This window comes from Brachyhypopomus gauderio, chromosome 9 (genome assembly GCF_052324685.1).
Source record: "Brachyhypopomus gauderio isolate BG-103 chromosome 9, BGAUD_0.2, whole genome shotgun sequence".
Classification (NCBI taxonomy): Eukaryota; Metazoa; Chordata; class Actinopteri; order Gymnotiformes; family Hypopomidae; genus Brachyhypopomus; species Brachyhypopomus gauderio.
The window spans coordinates 24,472,130-24,486,296 of record NC_135219.1 but is presented as its reverse complement, the minus strand read 5'-3'; positions in this window follow the sequence as shown (position 1 = coordinate 24,486,296).

The window sequence follows — 14,167 nt, the reverse complement described above, 5'->3', positions numbered from 1 at the left end:
AACATGGCCAACATATGTCACTGCAAAAGCTCTACTTGTACATCTCAGTACTTGCTGGCTTTCATTTAACACAGGAGTATTTGTTTGTCCATTAGTAAGAGCTTTTTCAGTGTTTCTGCAGTCAGAACCCTGATTAGGAAACGATCCATAATGCATATGAGCTTCTCAACTGTGGGTCTATGGTTCATCTTTACTCCTCCTCACCAGGTATCAAGGTCTGCAAACAGCTCCATGCTATGACACACCACAGTTTTCCTCAAACCCAACCCTCAACATGAGGTACAAAATGCTCTCTATTCTTTATTTGTATCACAATCACTTTCTTTAAAGTGCATTTTAAAATGTTTCTGTTCAGTGAAAATTGGGAAAATGAAAAGATGTTAAGCATTTTTGCATATTTCCTAGTACAGGTTGCTACCCGCCATATGCCTGCATTGTTCCAGTAAAGCAGTATTGTTACAGGTATTGTAAGTGCCATTACATGTTCATCATTAAGAATGATGCATATTTTAATCCAGTCTGTTTTTGATGATTGACAGAATCTTCATACTGAGTCCTTTGTAGTTTAAGGTTGACAGTTTGAATCCTCACTTTCTGAAAAATCTGAACCTTCATCCAAATCTCTCATTTGACTGGATTTTGTGATTGTAAAGAGAGATTTAAGTAACATTAGGTAACACTTACAGAAGGACATTTCTGTACTACATGACATGTATAAGGTCTTCAATACAACTGACTTAAACGTATGTAAAATTTACCAAAGCTCATTCACAAACAGTTAATTCGTAACTTAAGCTATTGCAATATAACTGGCTATTACGTACATATATGACCCCAGAAAGGTTAAACACACACAGTAGTGCTATGCCTGATGAATGTTCTAAGTGTGGTTCAGACAAAGGCACTCTCTTTCACTGTCTGTGGCAGTGTGTCCACATAAGACAATACTGGGAAACAGTGAGACATTATACCCAGGATATCCTAGATATACAGATACCACTGCATCCAAAACTCTTCATACAGGGCTTATATCCAGTGAATTTAATCCAAAATTAAACAGACAGCAACAGTTATCGCTAAGGGAGTTATCGCTTTATCCTGATAAAGAAAAAAATACTTATTCCATTGAAGGTAAATATTCTTCTTTTTCTGATATTTGGGGCCCATTCATTGATTTCTTAGAGAACACGAATTTAACACGGGTGTTGGCATGAAACAGTGACCTTATAAGTAATCCTCTGCAAATTTTTAAATCCTTTACCAATGTACAGAAGTGAGGCAAAGAAATAATGATAACCATGACACACTTATAACCACCTTTATAACCACCTTTTTTTCCATCTGCCCCCTTCTCAGCAGTTATTTACTGGATGAGGGTCTGTTAATGGGTTTTGTGGTTAATTACATTCTAAAATCATGGTGTAAATGTTGAATTGTGTTAAAACAATAAATATAATGTTGGCCGAAAAATTTATAAAAATGTATGTAAAATTTTATAAATACAAATTCCATGTCATAAATTGTCATAAAAGTTGCTTTTCGTCAGTGTCAAGTGATAAATATTTTTGGTGACAGTATGATGTGTTATGACACTGCAGAGGTGTCAAGTAATGAAGTACAAATACTTTGTTACCTTACTTAAGTAGAAATTTTGGTTATTTATACTTTACTGGAGTAATTCTTTTTCAGCTGACTTTTTACTTCTACTCCTTACATTTTCACACCATTATCTGTACTTTCTACTCCTTACATTTAAAAAATAGCCTCGTTACTGCTAATTCATTTCGACTTGTTTTCATTCCGGCATGTCATCGTTTAAAAAAAACCCTATCCTGCACCTGCACACGTCACATCACACTCCAGCGAGGACGTAGCAGACATGTAGCTTAGTATAAAGAGGTCCGTGGCAGAGACTCAAGAGAATTCGAGGGAATTTTAATGTAACATTTAAAAAACTGCTCCTAAACTGGTTCTTCAGGAAAGTTGGCCACTGACAGCAAATGTTAGCCAGTTAGCAAAGCTACTTACTTTTGTAAACGGTAAACAGGAGTAGTCAGTGGAAGAGCTGTGTCATCATCGACTATAGCTCACAAAACCGTTGAGCGTCCGTTAACTGGTTAGCTTGCACTACCTTTTTAAATTCGCCACAAAGATTCCAACAATCTCGCGCACATTAGTGTTTTGTGCTTAAACATCAGATAACTAATACTGTTTAATAAACAAGCGTCATTACTAAATGTTTCATACAGGGAAGACGCATTTGACCGTCTTCACACACTCTCACGCCACACTTCCGATATCTCACGGCGAAAAAAAAAATCTAGTTTATCGATAGATCGCGATATAATACTTAATTTGTGTCCATTTTATCAATAGATTGCGACATAACACTTAATTTGTGTCCATTTTACGTTCAAACACCCCCCCCCCCCCCGACAACTTACGTTTACATTTACACTCGCCACCTCCTCCAGGTTCAAATCTCACTCCAAGCGATCTTCAAAAGTTGGCAACCCGGATCATACTTCCTTGATGTCACTTGTCACTTAATCTCCGATTAAATATCGCATTGAATTTAAAGTTCTTCTGTTAACCTATAAGGCGTTAAATGGTCTTGCCCCACAATATCTGAGTGAACTCATTGCTTACTACAACCCATCTCACCCTTTGCGCTCCCAAAATGCTGGATTTCTCCTAGTTTCTAAAATTTGTAAGACTACAGCCAGAGGCAGAGCTTTCTCCTTCAAAGCCCCTCAATTATGGAATAGCCTTCCAGCTCCAATCTGAGATTCTGACACAGTTCCAATCTTTAAATCTAGACTTAAGACTCACCTATTTAATCAAGCCTTCAGCTAATATTCCCCTTGTAAGGTGTAGGGGCTCGGGGGCCCCAGACGTTGAGATTTCTGGTGATCTGAGATGTTGATGCTGTCATCCAGCTGTGTGATGGCATCACTCTAGTTGTGACAATGACTTGACTGGAAAGCAATGTCTCAGTGAGCCCTCATGCCTGTGGTCACCTCTGAACCCCTCCCTTTAGTTATGCTGCTATAGATTAGCCTGCCGGAGCCACATGCTTATCACTGGCACGTGAGCTATGTACGTTTAAATCAATGGTGGTTTAAATTCATGTCCACTCAGTCTGTATTGTCTACCTTTTTGCATGCCTCCACCCAAGACAATTGGATACTGTCAGGGTTGGACCCAGGCCCGTGCCTCCTGCCGCCACTAGGCGGCGCACGCAAGCTAGACCCAGGGGCAATCAAGCCCAATAGACTGCAGCTGTCGGCAGCCTATTTAACCCGTTGCTGAAGTTGTTAGTTGATGTTTCACTCGCAGCCTAAGCCAGTATCTCTTGCCCTCGTGCAGTGATTTCTTTTCTCTCGTTCTTCCGTTTCACCCCTGAGTGTTCTCAGGTTGGTCTCTCTCGCTTTCTGTTTGTTTTCCTCTCTGTTCTACGTCGGTTTGTCTACCAGTGTTCTGGTAGACAGACTGACAGGTACCAGGTAGAAGCTTTAGGTCTTGTTACCTAAGTTTCGTCCCTTATTTCTTCCTTTACTTATTTTCCCCTTTTGTGACACGTCGAGCAGTCCTTCGTGTGGTTTTCGTTTTTTCCTGTTTCTCTTCAGTGACGCGTTGACTTCTTTTCCGCGTATTTTTTGTTTGTTTACTTACCTGGTTATCATACGCACGTTGATTACCTCCGTGTCGTTTTGCTGTTTTCCCTCTGGGGTTTTGTTTTCGTTTTCCCGCTACCGCGGAGGTTTCACTTGGCCGTTTTTTGCCGTTTGGTTTATGGTGGGTAGCATTTGGGTCTTAATCACGTCAAAACCAACGCGTCACCGCCGTGATCAGAGGCAGCGCGTAACAGATACAGGCACCTGCAGGCACCTGGGGGATGGTCTGGCTTGCCGGTGGATGTGCTGATGCCGGGGTTGGATGAGCCGTTGCCACGAGGGGTCGTGCTGATGCTGGCCCGCCTGAGGCCCACCGCCTGCACCGAGGGGACTGAGGCTGCTTGGCCGGGGAACAGGAGCCTTGACTGTTGCTGTGGAACTTTGAAACCACCCTGTGACCACAGACTTGTGTTAACGGGCCGCCCAATGGAGGATGGGTTCCCTTTTGAGTCTTGGTCCTCCCGAGGTTTCTTCCTAATCCCCACCCTATAGGGAGTTTTTCCTCGCCACTGTCGCCTTTGGCTTGCTCATTAGGGATATGGACCCATAGTATTGTTAACCATGTAAATCCTGTAAAGCTGCTTTGTGACAACATGTGTTGTGAAAAGCGTTATATAAATAAATTTGACTTTGACTTGTATGAACTGGTGATACTGCGGCAACGAGTTGTGGTTCTGTCTGAAGCGTGAGTTAATAAAGGGTTTATAGTATTAACTGCCTTCCATCGTGGTGTTTCGCTGCTACAATACGAAACTCGGTGGCATGGTGAAAGGCAGTTATTGAATGGACATAACTTTTTGCGTGTCGCGATCATATGTCAATGTTAAACAGTCATGGAATCTGAGCTATCAAATTGCTAATCAGATGTAGATGTAAAAAAACACCGTACATACGTAGACATCTGCAGCACGATGATAATAAGATCAATGTAAGATCAATCCAAAAGGAACAAGATGTTACGACCTTTTCCAGATGTATTGGAGATGTAAGTGTGCTAGCTGTCAACTTGCAGATCGGGTGAAGATGTAAAGAAGGCATATATGCGTAAACATCTGCAACACGATGATAATAAGACCAATGTACGATCAATCCAAATGGAACAGACGCATTTAAGATGTTACGACCTTTTCCAGACGTATTGGAGACGTATATGTGCTATCAGGGTATAGTAATTATGGCTTTTAGAAGAATGGGGTTTTTGGGGAGGTGGGCTAGTGCACTATAGATATATAAGCGTTTGTCCTTAATGGCTTTTTTTTCCTTACATTACTTTTACTTTTATACTTTAAGTAGTTTTGAAAGCAGTACTTTTAACTTTTACTTGAGTAAAAAGCTTGAGTTGATACTTCCACTTCTACAGAAGTACTTTTAAACCCTAGTATCTATACTTCTACCTGAGTAATGAATGTGAATACTTCTGACACCTTTGACACTGTATGGGATGAAATGACAGCACTTTAGGACAATAAACTCTGCAGCTCAGCAATTTTGGGTGTGTCAGGGTGACAGTACTGACAGCAGTGGCACCTGGTGTGGTCTTCTGCTGCTGTAGCCCATCCACCTCAAGGTTCAACGTGTTATCAATCAATCAATCAATCAAAGTTTATTTGTATAGCGCTTTTCACAACACATGTTGTCACAAAGCGCCTTACAGGATTTAAAAGGTTAACAATACTACGGGTCCAGAACCCTAATGAGCAAGCCAAGGGCGACAGTGGCGAGGAAAAACTCCCTAAGATAGTGGGGAATAGGAAGAAACCTCGGGAGAACCAAGACTCAAAAGGGAACCCATCCTCCATTGGGCGGCCCGTTAACACACAGATTACACAAAATACAGACAAATACACAAGTCACACACATGTGTGTTATGTGTTCAGAGATGCTCTTCTGCATGCCTCAGTTGTAATGACTGGTTATTTGAGTTACTGTTACTGACCTCTGGCATCAACAAGAGACCCTAGAGATGGTTGTATGTGAAAATCCCAGTATATCAGAAGTTTCTGAAATACTCAGACCAGCCCATCTGGCACCAACAACCATGCCGCCGTTCAAAGTCAATTAAATCACCTCTCTTCCCCATTCTGATGCTCTGTTTGAACTGCAGAAGATCATCTTGGCCATGTCTACATGCCTACATGCACTGAGTTGCTGCCATGTGATTGGCTGATTCGACATGTGCGTTAATTAGCAGTTGAACAGGTACCTAATAAAGTGTCTGTTGTGTCTATATTCCTACACATATATAAATACGTAATTTATTTGTGCTCTGTGTTCTATACAAACACAGTTGCCATGGATTGCCTTGCTCTGTCCCAAACTCAGCATGTCTCAGTTCTAGACTCAGTGGAGACTATTAGTTTAGTAAAATGACATAGCTGCAAAAAGAGAACGTTTGCTTGTCCAAGTCCTTCAGAGTTCTTTATTTGTTCTGATTCTCCTGATACGCATGATCCAGCATATGAAGAGCCTTATAATCTATGAGATGAATTGAATTGTATTGTGTGTTATATTATGAAAATGTCTAGTGCATTTAGTTTCTAAACATGGGTAACCAAGAACATGCCACTGAAGGATAAAATATGGATTTACTTCAAGGGTACAAGGGTTATTCTTTAAACAAGACAGATTAAAAACAAAACAGACTTAAACATTTCTGATGGCACTCACATGCCGCTTGCTTGATGTGTGTGGTACAGACTGAATACAAAGAAAGCCTGGTCTCCACCCCTACACAGAGAAGGGAAATAATGATCAGAATTATATTCTTCTTGAATACCCATACCGCTTAGCTACCATCTTAAACATTTTGTTGAATATGCAGTCTGGATCTACTTCCCGAAATGTAGAGTTTCTTGAACGTTATAGAGCAGTCATAATGTTTCCAGAAGCCAATAGGTCAGGTTACAGCTGATATGTGTGTTCAACGATGCACTAACACTCAGATTGGATAGACACTACCCCTTGAGAATTTACTCTGCACACATGCCACATTTTTGATGTTACTGCAGATGACATTTCAGACTGAATCTATGCAGTGATCGATAGCACAGCAGAGAAAACACAATTTTCAAGGTTTTTTGGTCTTTCAGATACTGTTTCTAATTGTTTTTGGCATTGGAGCACAATAAATGATTTTACATGTTTATGTTGATGGGTGGTTTTGAGTCACACACAGGGAATCTGGTTTAATTTTCACAGTGGACCTGGGTGGATCTCATAGGTTATGTGTGTCTTGAAAGTCAGACAAAGACTGAATGACTGTAGGACATTCCGCATCTCTGGTCCTCTGTGGATATTTTTAAATACTCAAAATAAGTGATGTACCCAGAATGGGAATGTACAGGACTCCTGTAATCTTTGGCAGATTTATAGCAAATTAAATCTCAATTTTCCTTGTTCTTAATGTTATAATATTGTAATAATATTGTAATGTTATAATATTGTAATACAATACATTACATTGTATTGTAATGTATTGTTCTTCTTCTGCAAGAACACAACATGGCCATAAACAGACAGCATATATATTTAATGTTCTGTTTCTCTGGGAGTCACAATTAACAAAATAATACCTACGTTTGGAATTTGCTGTAATTAGAAGTTCCATAAGATGACAAACATCCACAGTGTAATTATTCATGTACAAGGTAAAAACTAGAGATGGCTCATTTAAAGTATTCCAGAAAGGAAAACTTTTTTCACTGTTACTCACTTTTTTAAGTTACTCGGGTTCGTATGGCAAGGAACGTCACAGCAAACTCATGGCAAATCTAATGACGTTCCATCCGTGTGCATAGTTGTCTGCTATTTGCTTGACATTGTAATGACACTGTCAAATATAGAACCATTATCCTGCACCAGCTCTGACTTTAACACACAACCAGAGCTACACAGCATCATGTCAGTCATAAGCTCAACCATCTGTCATTATTTTTTTCTCTAAAAATGTAATCACAATGATATTGTTCAAAAATATTAATCAGCTATCTGCAGAAGCAGAAGGAACTGATCACATATCTCTCCTCTGTAACCTCTCTCAGCAAACTCTGTGTAACTCATGGTGTTACTCCCCTAATGATGGAGCCTTTGTATTAAACAAACCTTCGCTGTAGGGTTTTATATGTGTATGTCATGGGTGTAGGGGTGTCAAAGGCACCCCCAAAATTAAAATTGAGTAAAAGTAGAAATATGGCATTAAATGTGTTGTTTTATATATAGTACAATATAAAAGTAATAATGCATTTCCTCTCTAAACATTTAGAATGTTAACATGCATGTTCATCTGTTTGTTATGAGCATTCAGTAGATTTACTCACACACTCACAGTCGTGATGTTTCATATAACAGAATGGTTTAAAGAATGGCTAAAATAGGTGAACCTTCATACCACATTGTGAGTAGACCAGAGACACCTTGACTTATTATTATTAAACAAGCTAGGGTTAGGGTTATTAGTGATTAGTGATTAGTATCACTGATTTAGCCAACTGCGTAACAGTTTGCTGACAGGTAAGTGAACTCTTGAAATCTAAGATGTCATTAGTAATTGGCAGACCCTGCTTTGTACAAGTACCACCTTTGCGTTTGAAAAAATAAAATAAAATACTGAAGATACTAAACTTAACATTCACTAAAGTAAGGCATTTTGATACCTTGCACCAATTGTATATATATATATATATATATATATATATATATATATACACAATTGATATATATATCCTCTCTCTCTCTCTCTCTCTCTCTCTCTCTCTCTCTCTCTCTCTGTGTATATGTGTGTGTGTGTGTGTGTGTGTGTGTGTGTGTGTGTGTGTGTGTGTGTGTGTGTGTGTGTGCACGTGCGTGTGCACGTGCGTGTGTGTTCGGGTGGGGTTGCACATGCTGATAACAGAAACCTGCCACTCAAAGTCTTGGTATTGGGGACAGGATCCAAGTGGCATGATTTTACAGAGATTTTACAGAGTGCCACTCAAACAGACGGTTCTGGCAGCTAGAACAGATTTTCACTTATAATTCTATCTCAGTCACTCACCAGTTTACTGTCTAGCTATAATGGAAAATTCACTGATGGATTTCACAGAATGTCAGAAACAGCTGTCACATCGGTGACGAGCAGGGACAGCACAAGCGAACCTCAGCCAGCACCATCAGACAACACATTGGACAATGTTCAGAAAGTGAACCAGGGTGTGGTGCCCCGCCTGAGGTCACCGTCAAACAGAAGGGTGCCACTGGGTTCCTATCCCATCTTCTGTTTTTGACTATCCTCGCTGGGTTGGGACCCACCGCAGTGTGGCGACCCACAGCAGTGTAGTGCATCACAAAGAGAAAAACATTTTACTCTAAATATTCTTGAGCTTACCACAAAAGCACTAAAAGAAAACTGAGGCACCACTCATAGCCACTGTAATGTACCATATATACAATATAATAGAGTGTAGTGTACAGGGTGTGCTGTAGGGTGGGGGAGGAGGGGGTAGAGTGTAGTGTACTGTAGGGTAGGAAGTGGACTGAGACAACAGGCAATAATCTCTATTAATACTATTAATTTTCAGTTTTCATTGGCACAAATGAAAACAACAAACAAAGGTAACGTGGCAGTTTTTTTTTTCTTTGCCGTCAACAGATAAACCTGCTATGAACAAAGAAACTGCATTTTTTGTCTGAAAAATGTATTCACATTTTTTACGTCCCTACACTTGCTGAACTTCATGTTTTATTCCCATTCCTCCATATACACATCGGAACAAGATGTCAGTTCCCCGGTCCATGGTGTAACACCTAACAGTACAGCAGCACACAGGCGACACGACGCCAACGCACAAGGAAACAGACACGAGGGCACTAGTCCTCCAAGTCCAGATGAAAAGCATGTGGAGATGCACGTGTTTAAGACAATGATCTATAGAGGAGACAGATAGCCATGAAATGTTCTATGAATCCACTGTCCTCTTCCCATGCGCCATGTAGCTCCAAGTCTAATGCACTAACCCACCTGAGGAGGTGGTTCAGGTGCTCATGAATAATACTCCAGGGTTTGAATAATACAGCAAAGGGCGTCTGTAACTCCAACAGGAGAAACACCAGAACAGTTGGAGATTCTTCGACTAGCATGAAAAATACTGCTTTATAACCTCATGGGGCCACTATCAAATTGTAAATGGCTATCAAATGCCATGACAGAAATTAATAAATTCCTAAATAAATTCCTGTGCTTCTCATGAATAAGGTTAAAGCACAGACATGCAAAGTAAAGTTCGTATTTTAGCATAAATTATAAAGGTTTTTTAGTATAGTGCTGACTTGGGCATATCTGTATTTGCATGAATTATCTCTAATTACATTACATCCTTAATGCCCTTGTATAACTGTATAATTACTTATTATAAATTCACATTTTAATTAACATAAGCAGGAGTGATTAGTCTCTGTGTCAGATGCCCTGTGTTAAAAGCCACTTTCACAAAAACAATCTCTACTTGGTCCTTGATATATAGTTGAGTTTCACATTTCAATCAATTATAAAATCAGCTTTAAATTATTAGCACAGCACTATCATGAGCCATTCTCTTGAGCTCTGGTAAACAGCCACAGAACGCCTCCTTAAAGCCATGACTTGTGAATGAATTTCTTTCTAATTGGGTTCCAAAATCCCAACAATGGCAGTTTATTAATTAAAGCCATGAAATGGAACAAAATACAGGATTATCTGTATTTTTAAAAGAATGCAGTTCTTTAGCGTCACATGCACTTGTAACACTGTGACACACTTGATCCTAAGAATCTGATCAGAATTAATAAATGATCACATTTAATTAAACCTATATTAAGCAGATATCAAAAAGCCTGTCACCTGTGGTGAGCTCTTAATGAAAAGTTGTTTACTTTCCCCATATGGGTGGATTGTAATTATTACAGTTTCAGACCATGCACCGCATAAATTAATCAGAAAGAATAAAATCTCATGCTTCAGTTTGAAATCCATGTTTTGCAAAGAGCATCCATTCTAATTAGATCCTACTACAGCTCAAGATAATTCCTATGCATTATGACAGCCCTCTATAAGACTCAGGAGTGAACACTGCTGGAATCTAATGCCAAAAGCTTTCTGTAAATGATTTGTGCTCAAGGTTGTCCTTGTCCCTGAGATGTGTGAAGTGTTATGTATTGAATTGTATCATTGTTTACCAAGGTTATTTGTTCTGGTCTTTCTGAATCTTTCTCAGAAATCCTCTTAGTCCTGTATCATGTAGAACACTGCTCCACAGCCACATAGAGAGAGCTGAACCTGTTTGATGTCAATCACCCTCCATGAGCAGCAAGCAAATGTGAAAGCGATTCAGGTCATGACTCTGTTTCCTCTTCTGCATTCCTCCCCTCCCAGCAAAGCAAGACGTGCTCACATCTAGCTCTGTTAATCAGCTGGACTGAACTCAAATATAGGGTGGGGGTGGGTGAGTGTGTCACAGCACGTTGGGTTTGTCAAAGGCATCTATAAATGTTCTTATTTTTTTATTTGTTATAGAAATGCAGTGCCAGCTTATTTCAATAAAGGCAAGAGGACAGTGCTTGAAATACAGGAGTTTGAGTAAATCACGAGCTCAGCCTGTTTTGCTGTCGGTCACCTGCGGATCTTTTAGCCTCGAGGCTCCAGTAGTGTTGCCTTCACTTAACCAGGTCGATCAATATACTCCGCTGAATGAATACATATATTAGGCCAAATAAACATCTAGTCTGTGGCTCTCAAATATCTTTCAAAGGAAATAAACAAACAAGGAGATGGGCACTAGGTAGCGGGTGTTCACAGAAACAAGTACAAATGAAATTTAACTTTAAAAAGCAAAGCAATCTCAATAATTCTGTAAACAGTGGCTGCACGTGGCTTGTTTTAGGTTTTGCTTTTAAAGCTCCAAATGCAAATAACATTCATGTTATTAATTGAACAATAATAATTGTCCTGGTGTCACCAGTAGATGAACTATTGCTGCTATATCCATCCACCCACTGGATCTGCTCCCATGGGTGGACTACCCTACCCTACACCTCTACCCAACATGGACAATATATAACGTAATAAAGCATGCAATGCTTATTTGCTCCCCTCTTGCGTCTTTGGTCCTCCAAGAGTTTCATCTCTTACCACGATAAATAACTTTCCAGTCTGACATGACAGAATGACTGGCTTTCACTTTATCTCTGTAGTACAGGGAGTGGACGAGTGCCTTGAACATTGGTATAATGACAGAGAGAGTGGAGATATTAGAACGTGCCTTACTGCCGCACACGCTGCTGCCAATTCTGCCTCATTACAAAGTGAAATTGTTCTGTTTCCCTCTTGTGCAGTGGAATTTTTGAAGTGTGTGAGGTCAGCTCAAATGAATGTGAATGATTGTTTTCGTGGCTGGTGTGATATTAATAAGGTGCTAGTGAACCAGGGAGTGTTTCAGCTCTGTAAAGGCGGCCCTATCAAAAGCATGAAATAAGCAGAGCTTTGTGTTTGGCCCTCACTAAAACGTCTAATGCCAGCTTAAGGTTAAGCATCACATCTATTCCACTTTTCTGGATGAATGTATATAACCTTCTATAGTATATAATTATCTATATTTGACCTTGGGCCAACATAATCCATAACTGTTTGAAATGTATGTCTGCATGCCTTTTATCAGGGATGCCAGCCTTCTGAGCTGGTGTTTCAGCAGTGGTTTTTTTGATATTGAGATCTATCACCACACATCTATAGAGGTTGCACAGTTGATATCTGGATAATGACACGGATTCCATTCTCTAACAAATTACATAAACCTCATGTGCTATTGCATGTCAGTGCCTGACATTTTAAGAGTAGGAAATATGTAAATTGTTTCAGTTTAAAGCCTCTAATATTAGTTACAGGGAATGTGGAACTGAATCGTGAATGTTTTTTTTTTTATGAACAACTGAAATATTGGGGTTTGCCAAGTGCTTGTCAAAATCACATTATTCATTTCATTATAACTTATCTTTCTAAGGTATCATGGTTGTATGATGGGACTTGTAGTCTGTAAAACACACATAAATGGAATATAGCAAAGGTGCATATTAATTATTTTCCCTTTGATATTGCTTGACTTGGTAGAGCTTTGTATTTCTGTTTGTCTTTCCATAGCAAATTGAAAATGGAAAGACCAAAAACACAAATTTCTACATCTGAACCCTAAAATGTCATTTTTTGTGTCATCAGCTTTCTCAGGAGCAATGAGTTATTAGAGGTCTGTAGAGATGAAATGATGATCCCCACACACGCTCTTATTCCATACACACGCTCTTATTCCCCACACACGCTCTTATTCCACACACACACTCTTATTCCACACACACGCTCTTATTCCACACACGCTCTTATTCCACACACACGCTCTTATTCCCCACACACGTTCTTATTCCACACACACGCTCTTATTCCCCACACATTCTCTTATTCCACACAAGCTCTTATTCCACACACACGCTCTTATTCCACACACACGCTCTTATTCCACACACACGCTCTTATTCCCCACACACGCTCTTATTCCACACACACGCTCTTATTCCACACACATGCTCTTATTCCACACACACGTTCTTATTCCACACACACGCACTTATTCCACACACACTCTTATTCCACACACATGCTCTTATTCCACACACACGCTCTTATTCCACACACACGCTCTTATTCCACACACACGCCCTTATTCCCCACACACGCACTTATTCCACACACACGCTCTTATTCCACACACACGCTCTTATTCCTCACACACGCTCTTATTCCTCACACACGCTCTTATTCCCCACACGCTCTTATTCCCCACACACGCTCTTATTCCCCACACGCTCTTATTCCCCACACACGCTCTTATTCCACACACACGCTCTTATTCCACACACGCTCTTATTCCACACACATGCTCTTATTCCACACATGCGCTCTTATTCCCCACACACACTCTTATTCCACACACACACTCTTATTCCACACACACGCTCTTATTCCACACACACACTCTTATTCCACACATGCGCTCTTATTCCCCACACACGCACTTATTCCACACACACGCTCTTATTCCACACACGCTCTTATTCCCCACACACGCTCTTATTCCCCACACACGCTCTTATTCCCTACACACGCTCTTATTCCCCACACACGCTCTTATTCCACACACACGCTCTTATTCCCCACACACGCTCTTATTCCACACACACGCTCTTATTCCCCACACACGCTCTTAATCCACACACACTTTCTTATTCCACACACACGCTCTTATTCCCCACACACGCTCTTAATCCACACACACTTTCTTATTCCACACACACGCTCTTATTCCACAAACACGCTCTTATTCCCCACACACACTCTTATTCCACACACACACTCTTATTCCACACACGCTCTTATTCCACACACATGCTCTTATTCCACACACGCTCTTATTCCACACACATGCTCTTATTCC